Genomic DNA, 21,071 nt, shown 5'->3' on the forward strand with positions numbered 1-21,071 from the left:
ACAACCCTCTGCAGCTTCTTTCGGTCCTGTGCAGTAGCCCCTCCATACCAGTCAGTGATGCAGCCTGTCAGAATTCTACAGTACATCTATAGAAGTTTTTGAGTGTATTTGTTGACATACCAAATCTCTTCAGACTCCTAATGAAGTATAGCTGCTGTTTTCCCTTCTTTATAACTGCATCGATATGTTGGGACCAGGTTAGATCCTCAGAAATCTTGACGCCCAGAAACTTGAAATTGCTCACTCTCTCCACTTCTGATCCCTCTATGAGGACTGGTATGTGTTCCTTTGTCTTACCCTTCCTGAAGTCCACAATCAGCTTGCTCATCTTACTGATGTTGAGTGCCAGGTTGTTGCTGCGGCAGCAGTCCACTAGCTGATATATCTCACTCCTGTACACCCCCTCGTCACCACCTGAGATTCTACCAACAATGGTTGTATCATCAGCAAACTTATAGATGGTATTTGAGCTATGCCTGTCCCTCAACCTGGTGCTGTGAGTCCTGAGGTTCCTGTACCTCCTTCCTAATGGTAGCAGTGACACGAGAGTATGACCTGGGTATCAGGGGTCCTTGATGATGGATGCTGCTTTCCGGCAACAACGTTCTATGTAGATGTGCTCAATGGTGTGAGGGCTTTACCCGTAATGAACTGGACTGCATCCACAACCTTTTGTAGGATTTTCTGTCAAGGATATTTTTGCACAACACTGTACTGCTTTACTGATTGCTCCATGACTCTCATATCATCATACCCTTCTATCAGTCCAGATAATGGCAGGTCAGCTTTTCTGAACTAAACTCCTTAAGTACAGAATTAAATACCATAACAGCATAAGATATAGGAGCAGAATCAGGCCATTTGGCCCATCAGGTCTGCTCTCCCATTTCATCATGGCTGATCCAATTTTCCTCTCGGCCCCAGTCTCCTGCTTTTTCCCATATCCCTTCATGACCTGACCAATAAATATCAACCTCTGCCTTAACTATGACTTGGCCTCCACAGCTGCCTGTGACAAAGAATTCCACAGATTCACCACTCTCTGTCTAAAGAAATTCCTCATTTCTGTTCTAAAAGGACACCCCTCTACTCTGAGGCTGTGTCCGCTGGTCTTAGACTCTCCCACCATAGGAAATATCTTCTCCACATCTACTCTATCAAGGCTTTTCACTGTTCAATAGGTTTCATTTAGGTCACCGCTCATAATACCTAAAAGTATAAGGGACACAAACTCAGTTGACACTTTTAAATACCAGTTCAAAAACTATTTATTTAACCTTGCTTTAACTAACATCATTTTGTCTTTTATTTTCATGTTTATACTTTTATCCCATTCTAAAGCACTTTCAGAATCCAAATCAGATTCAGATCAGGTTTAATATCACCAACATGTTGTGAAATTTGATTATCTTCTTCATTATCTGCATGAAAAGTGATCTATAAATGGTCATTATTATTATTATTATTATTATTATTATTATTATTATAAATAAATAAAAATAACAGGGATATCAGTGAAATGCCCTCATGCAATACTGACATATTGACATGGCCACAATCAACCTCACAGACCAGTGTATAGGAATAAAGAACCTTCATCTGCCCATGTAACTCAACCAGTGCTCGAGAGAGGAATTCTACGCATTCCCTACAATCATTGGGTAATACACCTGATTAAAGCTTTCAAAACCCTGCCAGACAGATGGGCTCAGCATCTTGGAAACACCTGAAAAATTCTGACAATCATTTACAATGAGGAACATGAGTATCTTTGGTACGTCACCAAAGACTGGCACTTTTCTACAGACGTACCATGGAGAGCATCACCGTCTGTCTGGAGGCTTCAATGCACAGGATCGGAAAAAAACCTTCAGTTTTTGAAGTGAAGGAAGACGTGAGGTGACCTTATGCAGGTGTATAAGATGAGAAAAGGCATAGATCAGGTGGACGACCCGAGAATTCTAACCAGGGTGGAAATAGCTAATACCAGGGGGTATGTCAGACATAGGTGTTTTTTAAACACTCAGAGTGGTGGGTGCATGGAACGCACTGCTGGGGTGGTGGTAAACATAGATGCATTAGGGATATTTAAGAAACTTTTAGCTAGGTGGTACAGTACACTGATAACAGAATGCTGGAGGGCTGTATAGGAAGGAAGGGACAGATTTATTTTGGAGTAGGTTAAAATGTCAGCTCAATATTGTGGGCTGAAGGGTCTGTACTGTGCCGTAGTGTTCTATATTCAGAGGGTTGTAAACTCAGTGAGCTCCATCATGGGCACTAGTTTCCCCACCATCAGGGGCATCTTCAAAAGGCGATGCTCATGAAGGCAGCATCCATCAACGATATACGGCCCTCACCATATAGGACATGCACTCTCTCACTGCTGCCATCAGGGAGGAGGAAAAGGACTCTGAAAACACTCAGAGTATCTTCAATATATGTAATTGATTTACTTGTTTATTCATTACTATTTTTTCTCTGCTAGATTATGTACTTCATTGAGCTGTTGCTGCTAAGTTAACAAATTTCACGTGATAATAAACATGATTCTGATTCTGGTAGTAGTTAGAACAGTTTGTGATTGGGGTGACTCGGGTCCCCAATGATCCTGTGGGCCCTTTTTACACACCTGTCTCTGTAAATGTCCTGAATAGTGGGAAGTTCCCATCTACAGATGCGCTGGGCTGTCCGCTCCACTCTCTGCAAAGGTCTGTGATTGAGACAAGTCCAGCTCCCATTCCAGGTAGTGATGCAGCCAGTCAGGCTGCTCTCAACTGTGCACCTATAGAAAGTCCTTAGGACTTGGGAACTCATGCCAAACTTCTTCAACCGTCTGAGGTGAAAGAGGTGCTGACCCCGACTCAGACTGGGAGACCGTTTCGCTGAACACCTACGCTCGGTCCGCCAGAAAAAGCAGGATCTCCCAGTGGCCACACATTTTAATTCCATGTCCCATTCCCATTCTGATATGTCTATCCATGGCCTCCTCTATTGTCAAAATGAATCCAAACTCAGGTTGGAGGAACAACACCTTATATACCGGCTGGGTAGCCTCCAACCTGATGGCATGAACATTGACTTCTCTAACTTACGTTAATGCCCCTCCTCCCCTTCTCTGACATATTTAGTTGTTTGCCTGTTCTCCATCTCCCTCTGGTGCTCCCCTCCCCCCTCCTTTCTTTCTCCTGAGGCCTCCTGTCTCATGATCCTTTCCCTTCTCCAGCTCTGTATCACTTTCGCCAATCACCTTTCCAGCTCTTAGCTTCATCCCACCCCCTCCGGTCTTCTCCTATCATTTCGCATTTCCCCCTCCCCCCCACTACTTTCAAATCTCTTACTATCTTTCCTTTCGGTTAGTCCTGACAAAGGGTCTCGGCCAGAAACGTCGACAGCGCTTCTCCCTATAGATGCTGCCTGGCCTGCTGTGTTCCACCAGCATTTTGTGTGTGTTGTTGTTTGAATTTCCAGCATCTGCAGATTTCCTCGTGTTTGCTGTTGTGCCTTTTTCACCACACAGACCAAGTGAGATCCTCGGTGATGTTTTTGCCGAGGAACTTAAAGCTGTTCACCCTCTCAACCCCAGATCCATTGATGTCAATAGGGATTAGCCTGTCTCCATTCCTCCTGTAGTCCACAACCAGCCCCTTTGTTTTTGTGACATTGAGAGAGAGGTTTTTATCTTGACACCACCGTGTCAGGGTGATGACTTCTCTGTATTATTTGAGGTAAGGCCAATCAATGTAGTATCCTCAGCAAATTTATAGCTGTGGGTGGCGACACAATCATGGGTACACAGAGAGTAAAGGAGTAATGAGAAGGGAACATGTCCTGGGTGATGGGGTCCTTAATGACAGATGCTAGCTGTTTGAAGGTGTTCTGGATGCTAGGGGGACTAACGTACATAATGGCGCTGGCTGAGTTTACAACTTTCTGCAGCTCTTTACAATCCTGTGCAGTGGCCCCTCCACACCAGACAATAATGCAACCAGTTAGAACGCTCTCCACAGTTCATCTGTAGAAATTTGCAAGAGCCACCTCAGGCCATACCAGGAATGGAGGGATTACCTAAGCAGAGGGACATGGGCACCATGCAGTTGGGTCCACTACTCTGAACCTTAGAAGGAAATCATTGCCGAGCTGCAAGAGGGTTTCAGCACTTCTGACCTCTGTCGTCATCAGCTGCATTCCTCCAACCAATGCTGACTGTGCTCAGTAGCTTTCAGCACCCTTTACAGTACACACAACTCAGTCATCGTGACATAAGAAAAACATTTACCATCTCTATGAAGTTACAGATGTGCAACCTACCCTATCATTTATCTGCCCACATCAGAAGAATAACAGTGCAGGCACATTGAAAGTTATGTTTATTTAAAATAACATACCAGGTGTCATGGTAGTGTAGTGGTTAACACAACACTTTATAGTGCCAGCAATCGGAGTTCAATTCCTACCACTTGTCAGTAAGGAGTTTTGTACATTCTCTCTGTGAATGTGCTCTGATATCATCCCACATTCCAAAAACTTATGGGTTAGGATTAGTGAGTTGTAGACTTGCTACGTTGCTGCATTAACATGGCGACATTTGCGGCTCCACCCAGCACATCCTCAAACTGTGTTGGTCATTGATGCAAACGACACACTTCACTGTACGTTTTGATGTACATACGGCAAATAAAGCTAAACTTAGCTAATCTTTGTTTAGAGTAAGTCCCTTCTCTCTGGTCTGCCTCACATACACTCTGGATGCACCTCTCCATCTCATCATGACCTTGCTCATTCCCACCCTACTCGACCATAGACATAGGAGCAAAATTAGGTCATTTGTTCCATCAAGTGTGCTCTGCCATTCCATTATGGCTGATTATTTTCCCTCTCAATGTATTCTCCTGCCTTATCCCCATAATCTTTGACAATCAAGAACCTATCAACTTACACTTTAAAGTTCATGAGGGTAGACTGGGGAAAATCGGGTTGTTAATGGATCTCAAGAGAGTGAATTTCTTGTATGTCTACAAGATGACTTTTCAAGAGCAGCTTGTTGTTAAGGATCAGCTATGCTGGATTGGGTGTTATGTAATGAACCAGAGACGATTAGGGAGCTTAAGGTAAAAGAACCCATAGAGGCAGTGATCACAATGTGATTGAGTTCAGCTCGAAATTTGATAGAGAGAAAGTCAAGTCTGATGTAGCAGTATTTCAGTGGAGTAAAGGAAAGGAAATCGTAGTGGTCAGAGTGAGGAGTTGGCCAAAGTAAATTGGAAGGGGATGCTGGCAGGGATGACAGCAGAGCAGCAATGGCTTTGATTTTTGGGAAAAATGTGGAAGGTGCAGGATAGAACAAAGAAATACTGAATTGGCAAAATAGTACAACCGTGGCTGACAAGGGAAGTCAAAGCAAAAGTAAAAGCAAAAGAGAGGACAGACTAAGCAAAAATTAGAGGGAAGATAGAGGATTTGGGAAGCTTTTAAAAACCTACAGAAAGCAACTAAAATTATTAGGAGGGAAAAGATAAAATCTGAAAGCAAGCTAGCAAACAATATCAAGATGGATAGAAAAACCCTTTTTAAGTATATAAAAATGAAAGAGAGATGAAAACAGATATAGGCATACTAGAAAATGAGGCTTGAGAAATAACAACAGGGGACAAGGAGATGGCAGATGAACTAAATGAGTGTTCACTGTGGAAGACAAGAGCAGTGTACCAGGTGTTGAAGGGTGTGAGGGAAGAGAAATGAATGCAGTTACTATTACAAGGAAGAAGGCGCTCAAAAAGCTGAAAGACCCAAGGGTACATAAGTCACTCAGACCAGATGAACTGCACCTTAAGGTTCTGAAGAGATAGTGGTAAAGATTGTGGAACCATTAGTAATGATTTTTCAAGACTCATTAGATTCTGGTATAATTGCAGAGGACCGCAAAATTGCAAATGTCACTCCACTCTTTAAGAAAGGGGGGAGGCAGCAGAAGGGAATATATAGACCAGTTAGCCTTACCTCAGTGGTTGGGAAGATGTTGGAGTTCATTGTTAAGGGTCAGGTTGTGGCGTACTTGGTGACATGGGATAAGATAAGACAGAGTCAGAATGGTTTCCTTCAGGGAAAATCCTGCCTGACGAACCTGTTGGAATTCCTTGAAGAGATTACAAGTAGGATAGACAAAAGGGATGCAGTGGATGTTGTATATTTGGATTTTCTGAAGGCCTTTATCAAGATGCCACACATGAGGCTGCTTACCAAGCTAAGAGCCCACGGTATGACAGGAAAGTTACTAACATGTTTAGAGCATTGGCTGATTGGTAGGAGGCAGCGAGTGAGAATAAAAGGATCCTTTTCTGGTTGGCTGCCAGTGACTAGCAGTGTTCCACAGGGGTTGGCGCTGGGACTGGTTCTTTTTACGCTGTATATCAAAGATTTAGATGATGAAATAGATGGCTTTGTTACCGAGTTTGCAGATGATATGAAGATTGGTGGAGGGGCAGGTAGAAGTAAAGAGCTGGGGAGGTGATTGGTGAAAGAGGTACAGGGCTGGAGAAGGAGGAATCTAATAGGAGAGGACAGGAGGCCATGGAAGAAAGAAAAGGGGGAGAAGCACCAGAGGGAGGTGATGAAGTGATGGGCAGGTAAGGAGATAAGGTTAAAGAGGGAAAAGGGAATGGAGAATGGTGAATGGTGAGGGGGGCTCATTACCGGAAGTTCGAGAAATTGATGTTCATGCCATCAGATTCGAGGCTACCCAGACAGAATATAAGGTGTTGCTCCTCCAGCCTGAGTGGACATTTCCAACACCTCCCTCCCCTTCCTCGATCTCTCTGTTTCTATCTCTGGAGACACATCCACTGATCTCTATTATAACCCCACTGACTCTCACAGCTAACTGCACTGTACCTCTTCCCACCCTGTTACTTGTAAAAATGGCATTACCTTCTCTCAATTTCTCCATCTCTGCCACATCTGCAATCAGGATGAGGTTCTTCATTCCAGAACAAAGGAGATGTTCTCCTCTTTCAAAGAAAAGGGCTTCCTTTCCACCGCCATCAACATTGCCCTCAACCACATCTCTTCCATTTCATACACATCTGCCCTCAACCCATCCTCCCACCATTCTACCAGGGATAGGGTTCCTCTTGATCCACCTACCATCCCACCAGCCTCCTTGACTGTCACTATGAGGCCACACTCAGGGTGGAGGAGCAACATGTTATACTCTGTCTGGGTAGCCTCCAAACTGATGGCATGAATATAGATTTCTATAACTTCCTGAAGCACCCCTCTCCTTCATCATTCCCTTTTCCCTCTCTCACCTAATCTCCTTAACTGCCCATCATCCTCCATGGCCTTCTCTCCTCTCCCATCAGATTCCCTCTTCTCCAGCCCTGCATCTTTCTCCAACTTCTCAGATCTTTACTTCACCCTTCACCTCCTCTGACCTTCTTACTCTAACTCCTCATCTTTTTTTTTTCTCCAGTCCTGATGAAGGGTCTCTGCCCGAAGCATCGACTGCAGTCTTTTGCATAGTTGTTGTTTGGCCTGCTGTGTTCCTCCAGCATCATGTGGGTGCTGCTTGGTCATGCACTTTGGTAGAGGAAATATATGTACAGACTGTTTTCTAAACGGAGAAAATCCAAAAATCTGAGATGCAAAGGACTTGGGAGTCCTTGTGCAGAACACCCTGAAGGTTAACTTGCAGGATCAGTCAGTGGTGAGGATGGCAAATGTAATGTTAGCATCAATTTCAAGAGGTCTAGAATACAAGAGCAGGGATGTGTTGTTGAGGCTTTATGAGGCGCTGGCGAGGCCTCACCTTGAGCACTGCAAACGGTTTTGGGCTCCTTATCTAAGGAATGTGTTAGAGGGTTCAGAGGAGGTTCACAAGGATGATTCCAGGAATGAAAGAGTTATCATATGTTTGACTCTCACAGTCACTGGGTGAATATACAAACTTCCTCCAGACAGTGGTAGGAATTGAACTCTGATCAGTGGTGCCGTAAAGCGACGTGCTAATCACTGTGCTACAGTGACACCCCTCGTGATTTTATACACCTCAGTAGGGTTACCTGGCTGACTCTGTACATTACCACTGAGGTAATTATAGATCACAATAAGGCAGATAGCAACAGTTCATAAGAAACCCATCACAATATGCTGCATCATTGCGCCCACAGGCTTTAGTGGTGGTAAGGGGAGGGCATCAGTGCCATGGCCAGGGAAAGAATGCATCAGTGCAGAAGGACACAGCAGAGACAGAGGTGAAGAGTGCGGCCGCTGAGGCACCAACAGTTGGCACGACTACACAAGGCACATCAGATGTGTTTCAGGTTGTAGCCCTCGGCCCTACCCTACATGTGGGCATCGGTGAAACAGTTGAGAAACTGACCAAGGTGGTCCAACACAACATGGGATATCACCAGCCTGAGTTAGTGTACTAACATTAACAAACCACACAAATATTAGGGGAAACCACATTCTTTGTGAGTTTGTTATTCACAAGGTTTCAGTTTCTAATATTTTCTAGTTGCTCTCTCTAGACACAGCTTCTAACCTGCTGTTATCAGAATAGTGAATCGCACAGCTCACTCCAAATATACTTCAGCCTTTATGTGAAGAAGCTGTCCCAGATATCCCGTTGAAATCTCTTGCTTCTGATGTTATTCCACTGCCACCTTGTTTTTAGTGCCCTCTCCCTCAGAAAATGACTATGTGCTTTCACCTTCTCTATAACCCTCAGCCTAGTATCCCTTTATCAGGTCACCCCTCAACCTCTGAAAATCCAAGGAACAAAGACCTAGTTTACACAACCTTTCTTTTAAATTCAGGCCTCCAAGTCCAGGTGGCATCCTTGGTAACCTTTTCTACACTCTTTCTAGTCTAATAACATCTTTCCTTTAATAGGCTGACCAAACCTGTACTCAGTAGTCCAAATATGGTCCCACCAACATCCCAGATACCCAGTACTCCAAGTGTGACCCTGCCAACATCCCAGACAAACGCAACAACTTCCCAACACCTACACTCACACATTGATACACAGAGTTAGACCATAAGACATAAGAGTAGAATTAGGCCATTTGGCCCATCAATTTTGATCTGCTGTTCCATCATGGCTGATTTATTATCCCTCCCAACACCATTCTCCTGCCTTCTCTCTGTTACATTTGATGTCCTTACTAATCAAGAACCTGTCAACCTCAGCTCTAAGTATATTCAATGACTTGGCCTCTACAGTTGTCTGTAGAAATGAATTCTGCAGATTCACCACCCTCTAGTGGAAGAAATTCCTCCTGATCTCTGCTCTGTTCAGCTCAGCTCAAGAACCTGTGTCTGAAGCCAAAAGCCTGTGCTCCCTGCCCTGCAGGCAGATCAGAAATTGTGCTGGATAAAAGTGACTGACGGGAAAAGGGAGAGTGGATGTTTACAAATCAGACCAGTGATTACACTGCACACACGTGCCCAGCTTTCCAGCTTCATCGTAATAATAGCAAAAAGTGAACCTGCTCACCCTACAGCATTCACAGTTTCCATGGGAAGGAGGTTCTGCCTTATCCAGTGCCCCTAGATCAGTGCTCAGCCCTCAACTGTTTACAGCTGATACTGTGACGTTGAGACCATAAGACATAGGAGTGGAATTTGCAGATTTATTATCCCTCCCAACACCATTCTCTTGCCTTCTCCCTGTGACCTTTGATTCCCATACTATCCAGCCTATCAACCACTGCTTTAAATTATCCAATGATCTGGCCTCCACAATTGTCTGAGGTAAAAAATTCCACAGATTCACCACCCTCTGGCTAACGAGGGAGGAAGAGTAAGGTATCTAAGTTTGCCAGCTCTCAGATGCAGTTTCATTGATTTACCATGTGTACATTGAAGCACACAATGAAATGTCACAACCACAGGCTGTACAGGGGGCAGCCCGCAAGTGGTGCCACACATTCCAGCGGCAATATAGCATGTCCAGAATGTTCAACAGAACACAAGCATCAACTACAAGACAATAACAGAACAAAACAACAGCAAAACACCCTCACAAACACAGACACATCCCCCACATACTCACAGACACACACATACAGTATATATACACACACCCCATACATACAGACCTACAGAAACATACCCCGCCCACACACAGATACACACCCATACAGGCACATACCCCCACACATATACACGCACGTGCACACACATACACATACACCCGCAGACACACACACACAGCCACACAGACATACACACACCCACACGCACACACATGTACAGACAGGCTGCCCCCAGCCCTTGGCTCCAGACTCTTAGACATTGGGTTTTCAGCCTCCAGCCCCTTGGCCGGACTGGCAGATTCTGGAAAGGCTTATTGCAATAGGTTCCTCGGTACCACTGTGGTTAGAGTGACGCTATCACAGCTCGGAGAGCTCTGAGTTCAGAGTTCTAGACCGGAGCTGTCTGCAAGGAGTACGTTCTCCCTGTGAACAGCTTGAGTTTCCTCCGGGTGCTCTGGTTTCCTCTCAAAGTCCAAAATTGTACCAGTTAGTAGGCTTGGTTAATTGGTCATCGTAAATGATCCTATGATTGAGGACCACCGTTGGCTGGATTGACCACGGATGTTGCACCCTAGCTGTCTATGTGATATGCAAACCAGTACGACATGGAGAACAGGCTGTTATCCATTCAGCAGGCTCCCCTTTTCCACACAGCTGATGAAGCAAAAGGAACTACAGACACTGATACAATTTGGCACCAGCGGTGTCTCAAGAGTTTACTCCTGAAGTCTTCCCCATGAGTGGGTACAGCCGCAAGGAAGTGGAGGTTTGAGATCAGAGCTTTCCTTCTCCTGGATGAGCTGCCAACCACTGCTGATACGCCCCATCTGCCCAAAGTGACTGTTTAAAGGCGCCGGTAACCCACCTTTGCCCCTTCTGTCAGTAGAAATGATTCTGTTGGGCTTAGTAGCTAAGCCACACGTGAAGGCCAGGAGCTGCACTTGGTTGTCAGAGGCTATTTGAGACAGACAACATTAATAGGTAGCGGAAGCTTATCCACATTATCCCCACCCCCGGCTATGACAACCTTAAGGAACCTTGCTGTGATTAGGCGAGTATTAAATAGATGGGTTGCCGAGGGTGCAGCTTGTTGGGCTGGAGGGCCTGTTCTGCACTGCATCTCTAAATAGTAAAAATAAACAGTGATTCAGCAACAGGATGTACATAGGTTGAGTGAGTGGACATGTCAAAAAACAAAAAACACAAGATAGATCTGGAGTTTACAAGAATGCCGAAAGAAGACAGCTGCTTTTTCTCCCCCCAGGGAAGAAACGCTGAAAACTAGAGCACGTGCATTTAATGTGAGAGGGGGCAAATTTAAAAGGTATGTGTGGGTTTGTTTTATTTTTACACACAAAGAGTGGTACGTGTCAGGAATGTACTCCCTTAGTGGATACAGATATGATAGAGATGTTTAAGAGGTTTTTAGACAGGCAGATGAGTATGCAGAAAATGAAGACAGGCAGAAGGGTTTAGTTTAATTTGCTACCATCCCTAGCAGCCAGTTCTGGGCTGAAGGACCTGTTGCAGTGTTGTATAACCCGAGGAATGATGCAGTTTAAAGAGGAGGTGGACGGACATCTCTGAGCATCTATCCTGGGCCTAACATCTTGATGCAATTACAAAGACAGTGGCTATATTTCACTAACAGCTTGAGGAGACTTGATATGTCATCAAAGCTTCTCAAATTTCCACAGATGTACCGTGGAGAGCATGTGGGTTACATCACTGGCTGGTATGGAGGTGCCGCTGCACAGGATCAGAAAAGACTGTGGAAATTTGTAAACTCAGCCAGCTCCATCACGGACACTAACTTCTCCAGCATCGAAGACACTGACTGGCAACTCCTTCAATGCTGCTGGTGCTGAAATGTACCAGTCTCTGCCATTCTTTTGCGTGGACAGGGGAACTTGCTACATAGACAATAGCTTGCTCTCCATATCATACTGCCCTGACTCGCATATCTAGATAGCTAGGATGCAATAGTCAAACCTGACCAATGGAAGCTCCATATAGTAATGTTTTTAATCAAATTTCTTTGCTTTCGAACTACCAGTACACTATCACATGTCTTCGGTAGTGTCATCTTAAACCAGAAGAATCCATTGAAGAATTTGCCAAGACCAATCATGGTCATGGAAGACTATGATCAACTTTGTTGTACGATGATGATCATCATCATACACCCTACCCACTCTGGATATTCTCACTTCTCCCCACCCCATCGAGCAGAAGAGGCGAAGGCTTGAAAGCACATCCCACCAGGCTTAAGGACAGCTTCTACCCCCTGGCATAAGACAATTAAATGATTGCCTAGTATATTAAGATGGACTCTTGACCTCGCGACCTACCTCCTTATGTCTGTCTGCCTGCACTTTCTCTGTAGCTGGTACACTTTACTCTGCATTCAGTTATCCCTTGTACTTCCGCAGTGCACTGTGTAATGATCTGATCTTATTAACAGTTTGCAAGACAAGCTTTTCACCGTACCTCTGTACACGTGACAGTAATAAACCAATTCCATTGCTACACTTGAGTGGCGATGTGCCTGCCTCTGGGTGAGCAAAGCTAACCCCAAGTGGCTGATTCAAGTTCAAGTTCAATTGTCATTCAACCATACACATGTACACAGCTAAACAAAACAACGTTCCTCAGGGACCAAGGTGCAAAACACAGTACATATATCACAAACAGCACGTGAAACAATATTAACATGATAGTATTAACAGATAACAGAAATATTTTAAAATATTCTGCAAATGTACAAAGTGCACGTACAATATCTAGCTAAATATAGTACAGCATAATGCTTCTGGCACTGTTATAAATAATATGCACTGGGTGAAAGCAGGGATTAATAACACATGCCCCTCACACTATAGACAGGGTATCAGAGTACTGCAGCACCATGTTACCCCCTCATAGGAGGCCCACCCGCTGTGTCAGTGCCCCCTCATGCAACGCAGTCAGGATCCAGTGTGGCAGAGCCAAGGGAGAGGGGGGCACAATATGCTACAGCGTCGGGCTCACACATCAGAACAGTGGGGAGAAGGAGGCAGGGCAGAAAGTGTAACCAGCTCTTGGTGACGGGACCACACACAAGGCGGAAGATACTTTGGAAGTACTAACAGGACCCAAAGGAGAAACGGTCTCTGTGGCCCATCCCAGAGCAGGCTCAGTGGAAACTGAGGCCAAGTTTTGATTGGGACTCCCATACTGTTAAAGGTCTAGGTGGGTTAGAGTTTGTAAAATGTGTTCAGGAAAGTTTTCTAAATCAATATGTAGATGTATCAACTAGGGAGGATGCAATATTAGATCTCCTATTAGGAAATGAGTTAGGGCAGGTGATGGAAGTGTGTGTAGGGGAGCACTTTGGTTCCAGTGATCATAACGCCATTAGTTTCAACTTAATCATGGATAAAGATAGATCTGGTCCTCGGGTTGAAGTTATAAACTGGAAAAAGGCCAAATTTGAAGAAATGAGAAAGGATCTAAAAAGCGTAGATTAGGGCAGGTTGTTCTCTGGCAAGGATGTGATTGGTAAGTGGGAGGCTTTCAAAGGAGAAATTTTGATAGTGCAGAGTTTGTATGTTTCTGTCAGAGTTAAAGGCAAAGTGAATAAGAATAAGGAACCTTGGTTCTCAAGGGATATTGGAACTCTGATAAAGAAGGAGAGAGAGATGTATAACATGTATAGGCAACAGAGAGGAAATAAGATGCTTGAGGAGTATAAAAAGAGTAAGAAAATACTTAAGAAAGAAATCAGGAAGGCTAAAAGAAGACATGAGGTTGCTTTGGCAGTCAGGGTGAAGGATAATCCTAAGAGCTTCTACAGGTATGTTAAGAGCAAAAGGATAGTAAGGGATAAAATTGGTCCTCTTGAAGATCAGAGTGGTCGGCTATGTATGGAACCAAAAGAAATGGGAGAGATATTAAATGGGTTTTTTGCATCTGTATTTACTAAGGAAACTGGAATGGAATCTATGGAAACAAGGCAAACAAGTAGGGAGGTCATGGAACTTATACAGATTAAAGAGGAGGACGTGCTTGCTGTCTTGAGGCAAATCAGAGTAGATAAATCCCCAGGACCTGACAGCGTGTTCCCTTGGACCTTGAAGGAGACTAGTGTTGAAATTGCGGGGGCCCTGGCAGAAATATTTAAAATGTTGATATCCACGGGTCAGGTGCCGGAGGATTGGAGGAAAGCTCATGTAGTTCCGTTGTTTAAAAAAGGCTCAAAAAGTAAGTCGGGAAATTATAGGTCGGTTTGTTTGACATCAGTAGTAGGTAAATTATTGGAAGGAATACTAAGAGATAGGATCTACAAGTATTTGGATAGACAGGGACTTATTAGAAAAAGTCAGCATGGCTTTGAGCGTGGTAGGTAATGTTTACCCTGCCAGAGGAAATAAGAGTTTTTCGAGGAAGTTACCAGGAAAACGGATGAAGGGAAGGCAGTGGATGTTGTGTACATGGACTTCAGTAAGGCCTTTGACAAGGTCCCGCATGGAAAGTTAGTTAAGAAGATTCAGTCGCTAGGTATACGTGGAGAGGTAGTAAATTGGATTAAACATTGGCTCAATGGAAGAAGCCAGAGAGTGGTAGTGAAGGATTGCTACTCTGAGTGGAGACCTATGACTAGTGGTGTGCCACAGGGATCAGTGCTGGGTCCATTGTTGTTTGTCATCTATATCAATGATCTGGATGATAATGTGGCAAATTGGATCAGCAAATTTGCTGATGATGCAAAGATTGGAGGTGTAGTGGACAGTGAGGAAGGTTTTCAAAGCTTGCAGAGGGATTTGGACCAGTTGGAGGAATGGGCTGAAAAATGGCAGATAGGAGTTTAATGTGGACAAGTGTGAGGTATTGCACTTCAGAAGGTCAAACCGAGGTAGAACATACAAGGTAAATGGTAGGACACTGAGGAGAGCAGAAGAGCAGAGGGATCTGGGAGTACAGATACATAATTCCCTAAAAGTAGCGTCACAGGTGGATAGGGTCATAAAGAGAGCTTTTGGTACATTGGCCTTTATAAATCAAAGTATTGAGTATAAGAGTTGGAATGTAATGGCGAGGTTGTATAAGACATTGGTGAGACCCAATTTGGAGTACTGTGTACAGTTTTGGTCACCTAATTACAGGAAGGATATTAATAAGGTTGAAAGAGTGCAGAGAAGGTTTACAAGGATGTTGCCGGGACTTGAAAAACTGAGTTACAGAGAAAAGTTGAATAGGTTAGGACTTTATTCCCTATGAGGGGTGATTTGATAGAGGTATATAAAATTATGATGGGTATATATAGAGTGAATGCAAGCAGGCTTTTTCCACTGAGGCTAGGGGAGAAAAAAACAGAGGTCATGGGTTAAGGGTGAAGGGGTAAAAGTTTAAAGGGAACATTAGGGGGGGCTTCTTCATGCAGAGAGTGGTTGGAGTGTGGAATGAGCTGCCAGATGAAGTGGTGAATGTGGACTCACTTTTGACACTTAAGAAAAACTTGGACAGGTATATGGATGAGAGGGGTTTGGAGGGATATGGCCCAGGTGCAGGTCAGTGGGACTAGGCAGAAAAATGGTTTGGCACAGCCAAGAAGGGCCAAAAGGCCTGTTTCTGTGCTGTAATGTTCTATGGTTCTAAGTGATCGGATGAAGCACAGTACACACTGTGCTGGAGAGTCCGAAAGTGTTGCCATGCTTCCGGCACCAACATAGCATGTTCACAATTTACTAACCCTAACTTGTACGTCTTTGGAATGTGGGAGGAAACCTGAGCACCATGTGGCACGGAGAGAATGTACAAACTCCTTCCAGACAGAGGCAGTAATTGAACCCCAATCACTGGCACTGTAATGTTGTGCTAACCACTACCCTGCCATGCTGCACTCATATTTAAGGTGAGAGGAATGGCAATTTTCCACACAGAGGGGGTTGGGTGTATGGAACAAACTGCCAGAGGAAGTTATAGAGATGATAATCACAAGGTTTAAAAGATATGGAAGATGGATAGGAAAGGTGAGGCATGAGGGCCAAACCTGGGTAAATGCAACACTGAGCATGTTTACAAGGAGCACTTGCATCCATCATCAAGAACCCCCACCATACAGGCCATGTTTGCTTCTCACTGCTGCCATCTGTAAGAAGGTACAGGAGCCTCAGGACCCACACCACCACCAGGTTCAGGAACAGTTATCACCCCTCAGTCATCAGGCTCCTGAACCAGAGGAGATAACTTCACTCACCCCAACACTGAATTGTACCCACAACCTATGGACTCACTTTCAAGTCTCTTCATCTCATGTTCTCAATATTTATTGCTTTTTTTTTCTTTTTTGAATTTTAACAGGTTGCAGTTTCTTGGACCTTGTTGTTTGCCCATCTTGTTGTGTGTGGTCTTTCACTGATTCTGGTATTCACTGTGAATTCCCACAAGAAAATGAATCTCACCTTGTGGCTCTATACATACTGTAATAATAAACTTACTTTGAAGTTTGTACTTTGGTACCTGCTCGCGGTTGGCAGACCATTCATACCACTGTGCCCATTGCTGCATATGTGGTTGAGGGGTAAATGATACAACTACAGTGCAAACCTTCACTGTCACTGCAAGGTAAACAGGCGTGGGCCTGCTGGGCAGTGAGAGCCTCACTGTGTTACACTGAGCATTGCCGGATTCAGTCTGCTCACTGCAATGGACAGAGAACATCTCCAAAGACCGTCACCTTGTCGTGGTGGAAAGGCTTGTGAGCTGCTGAGATCCCAAGAGTGATGCCGTCTGGAGCTTAGCTCTTGGTGGGGTCACAGGTGGTGGTAAGGTCAAGGGGGAGGTTTCAGACAAAGAGCAACCCGACTAAGACCTTAAAGGTAAAGCTGGCAGAAGATAAAAACACATCACAACGACAGTGAAGGTGGAGGAAATCTGAGTAGTGAAGGGTCCTCTGTTGTCCACGTCACTGGAACCTGACCCTGATCTGACCAAGACGGTGTGGTGGATGTCCTTGCGTCATCCTCCCCACATTAAGCTCACACACATGGTCTCCATTAAGTGAATAACTCCTGAGGAGAACATCACACTCAACTCGAGTGATCATACAACTACTACCTCCACAGAGGTGAAGTCCCATCCGCTGTGTCCGTCTCCCTCCACAGATGCTGCTTGACCTGCCGAGCTCTGCCAAAACGGCAAAGCCCATTTTAATTCCACTTTCCATTCCCATTCCCATATGTCCACTTGCTCAGTCTGGTCACTACAGGAAGAACATGGAAAACATAGAAAGGGTGCAGAGGAGATTTACAAGAATGTTGCCTGGATTGGGGAGCATGCCTCATGAAAACAGATTGAGTGAACTCGGCCTTTTCTCCTTAGAGCAACGGAGGATGAGAGGTGATCTGATTGAGGTGTACAAGATGATAAGAGGCATTGATTGTGTGGATAGTCAGAGGCTTTTCCCAGGGCTGAAATGGCTAACACGAGAGGGCATAGTTTTAAGGTGCTTGGAAGTAGGTACAGAGGAGATGTCAGGGATAAGTTTTTTATGCAGAGAGTGGTGAGTGTGTGGAATGGGCTGCCAGTGGCGCTAGTGGAGGCAGAAATGATAGGGCCTTTTAAGAGACTCCTGGATAGCTACATGGAGCTTAGCAAAATAGAGGTCTCTGGGTAAAGCCTTGGTAGTTCTAAGGTAGGGACATGTTTGGCACAGTTTGTGGGCCGAAGGCCTGTATTGTGCTGTAGGTTTTCTATGTTTGCTCCACTGTCAGGATAAGGCCACATTTAGGGTAGAGGAGCAACACCTTATATTCCGTTTGGGTAGCCTCCAACCTAATGGCATGAACATCGATTTCTCAAACTTTCAGTAATGCCTCCACCACCCCCCACCCCTTCACCATTTCCCATCCCCTTTCCCTCTCTCATGTTATCACCTTGCCCGCCCATCGCCTCCCTCTGCTGCTCCTCCCACACCCCTTCTTCTTTCTTCCATGGCCTTCTGTCTCTTTCACCAATCAACTTCCCAGCTCTTTGCTTCATCTCTCCCCCTCTAAGTTTCACCTATCGCCTGGTGTTTCTCTCACCCCCACCATACCTTTCAAATCTACTCCTCAGCTTTTTTTCTCCTGTCCTGCCGAAGGGTTTCAGCCCGATACATAGACTGTACTTTTTTTCATAGATGTTGCCTGACCTGCTGAGCTCCTCCAGTATTTTGTGTGTGTTGCTTGGATTTCCAGCATCGGCAGATTTTCTCTTGTTTGTGAGTTTCTAACTAGTGTTACTCACGTAGGTTTGAGTGGCTGCTAGATGCTACACTATACTCAGAGTCACAGGGAGAACGTACAAGCTCCTTACGGACAGCGGTGGGAATTGAATCTCCAATTCCAATGACTGGCAGTGGTGTGAGAGATGGGCTTTCTTGTCATTTGATTTCAAGTTTGATTGTCATTCCACCATACATGAATACAGCCAAAGGAAGCAGTGTTCCTCTGGGGCCAAGGTGCAAAACACAGAACCAACAGTCACACAGAGCAAGGCACATACAGCACATGTAACATAGCAGTAAACATACAGTCACACAAAAAGCCACTCAGGGACTTGGGCTATGCTATCCATGTGCTGAAAAACTAATGCTGCATGGCTGTTGTCAGCAAGAACACAAACAAATGCAATAATGCACACAGTCCAGTTTGTCTTATATCAGGTGAACACGGGAAGGCAGCACTGGTGAAAGTGGCCAGTCACAACCCAGCACAGACTCCAGCACTCCCACACCCCCTCTGACGTCTCCTCACCTGAACTACTGTAACAAGCAATGAAGTCGAGTCCTTGTTACAACCGTGGCTCGCAGCTACCCCACCATCGGTTTCACCAGTAAACCAGTGAACCCGACTTGTGGTACTTTACTGTGTTTAAGCTGAGTTACAGCTTCCTTCTGTACTGAGTTTACAAAGAGACTAGATGATCTATAAAGAAGCCTGTTCATTAACCAAAGTAGATTATTATGGCTTAATTTCAATTCTGTCTGTTGAAAATTTGTCAGGTTGTGTGCGTGTGCAACTGATCTTCGGACTCATCTAAAACATGATGGAATTGTTGAAGTACAATTATCTGGTTAGATTAGGGAGATAATTTCTTCTCATTGTGACAAAGATCATTGGTACTAATTAATCAATAACTGACACTACATGGGAATAACCCCTCAAAAGACAACGCCTCAAAAAGGCGGCATCCATCGTTAAGGATCCCCATTACCCAGGACATGCCCTCTTCTCATTGCTACCATCAAGGAGGAGGTACAAGAGCTGACACATACTCAGTGTTTCAGAAACAGCTTCTTCCCCTCTGCCATCTGAATGGACACCGAACCCATGAACACCACCTCGCTATTTTTTCCTTCTCTTTTTGCACTACTTTAATTCAATTTTCTTTTTTTACTATTTTTTACTACTTTTTTTTTACTAATTACCTGTTGTAATTAATAGTTATTATCTATTGCAATGTTCTGCTGTTGCAAATCAACACATTTCAGTGATCTTACTTCAGATTCTGATAAATAAACCAAACATATATCTGTCAAAATTGCTTTGCAAGTTGATAGGGTGGTTAAGAAGGTACATGGTGCATTGGCCTACGTTAGTTGAGGGATTGAGTTCAAAAGCCATGAGGTAATTTTGCAGCTTTATAAAACTGGTTGGACCACATTTGGAATATTGTGTTCTGGTCACCTCATTACAGGAAGTATGTGGAAGCTTCAGAGAGGGTGCAGAGGAGATTTACCAAGATGTTTCCTGGATTAGCGAGCATGTCATTTGAGGATAGGTTGAGCGAGCTAGGACTTTTCTCTTTGGAGCGAAGGATGAGAGGTGATTTGATAGAGCTGTACAAGATGATAAGAGGCACAGACTGAGTGGATAGCCAGAGACTTTTTCCCAGGGTGGAAATGGCTAATACCAAAGGGCATAATTTTGTGACTGGATGGAAATATAGGTCAGAGATAGTTCTTTTTAACACAGAGAATGGTAGGTGGGTAAGTGTGTGGAATGCCCTGCCCAGGGGTGGTGTTAGAAACAGATACTTTAAGGACATTTAAGAGGCACTTAGATAGGCACATGATTGATAGAAAAATGGAGAGCTATGTGGAAGGAAAGGGCTAGACTGATCTTAGAGAAGGTGAAATGGTCATTAGAACATTGGGGGTTGAAGGGCCTGTACTGTAATCTCAAGGTAGTATTTGGTGACACTTACTTTGTTAATAAATTTACCTTGACTTTTAACTTTTGATGGTGCTGCTCTATGTTATACAACTGACAACCATCAGCAGGCAGTAAGTCCAGCCTGAAAACACAAGGAGGTATTGTAAGGAGATAACAGCAATCACCACTAGAAAATCGAGGCTTTGGAGAGGATGCAGAAGAGGTTCACCAGGATGTTGCCTGGATTAGAGGGTGTGAGCTATAATTAGACAAACTGGGGTTGCTTTATCCACAGTGGTAGGAGCTGTGGGGAGATCTGATTGAGGTTTATAAGATTACGGGAAGCACAGAAGGGTCTGTTTCTATGCCGTACTGTTCTACGTTCTAAAGCAGCAGCCAGTCACTTCCTCGTGACTCAAGCCCCTAAAGAAGGGAGCAACTGAGAGCAGCAGCAGTAAACTGATATGACCCACTCTTGTAGACGGGCCGCAGGGTGATATAACAATCATGCCTGATGTAGGCCACGTGGTAAGCAGGACCTCACAATGCACTGCATCACTGGCAAGCACTGGAGCAATGTGAGGCTACTCGGCAGAAGGAGAGCAAGCTGAGCGATGAGACGACGAGGACGCAGCCCCTGTAACAGGAAGAGGAAAACACCACAAAGACGGCGCAAGCACAAGACCAAACCGGCACAGCTATGCGTCAAGAGGTTCCGGCGCCCTAACTTCAAGGTCGATCAGGTGACCTGCTACCGGCCCAACAGACAGAAGAGGAGAGTCACGAAGCGGAGAGTCAGGAAGAGAGCCGCTCCACGGTCACCCGAGATCTATGTGCTGTACTGTAAGCA

The 21,071-nt window shown here is 44.7% G+C and overlaps 1 protein-coding gene across 4 annotated transcripts in view; it reads right to left on the reverse strand.

The window, feature by feature from the left end:
* ppp1r16a (protein phosphatase 1, regulatory subunit 16A) overlaps window positions 1-21,071 on the reverse strand; it is a 123,029-nt gene that overhangs the window by 72,552 nt on the left and 29,406 nt on the right. Inside the window, exon 1 of one of the 4 annotated variants that reach the window (XM_073055186.1) lies at window positions 18,821-18,934. The exons of the other annotated variants lie outside the window; for them this stretch is intronic. The gene's annotated coding sequence lies outside the window, so the exon portion shown is untranslated. Of the gene's footprint in view, window positions 1-18,820; window positions 18,935-21,071 lie in introns of those variants that run through there. 4 annotated transcript variants of the gene reach the window in all.

The sequence above is a fragment of the Hemitrygon akajei genome, chromosome 8, assembly GCF_048418815.1.
Source record: "Hemitrygon akajei chromosome 8, sHemAka1.3, whole genome shotgun sequence".
Taxonomy (NCBI): domain Eukaryota; kingdom Metazoa; phylum Chordata; class Chondrichthyes; order Myliobatiformes; family Dasyatidae; genus Hemitrygon; species Hemitrygon akajei.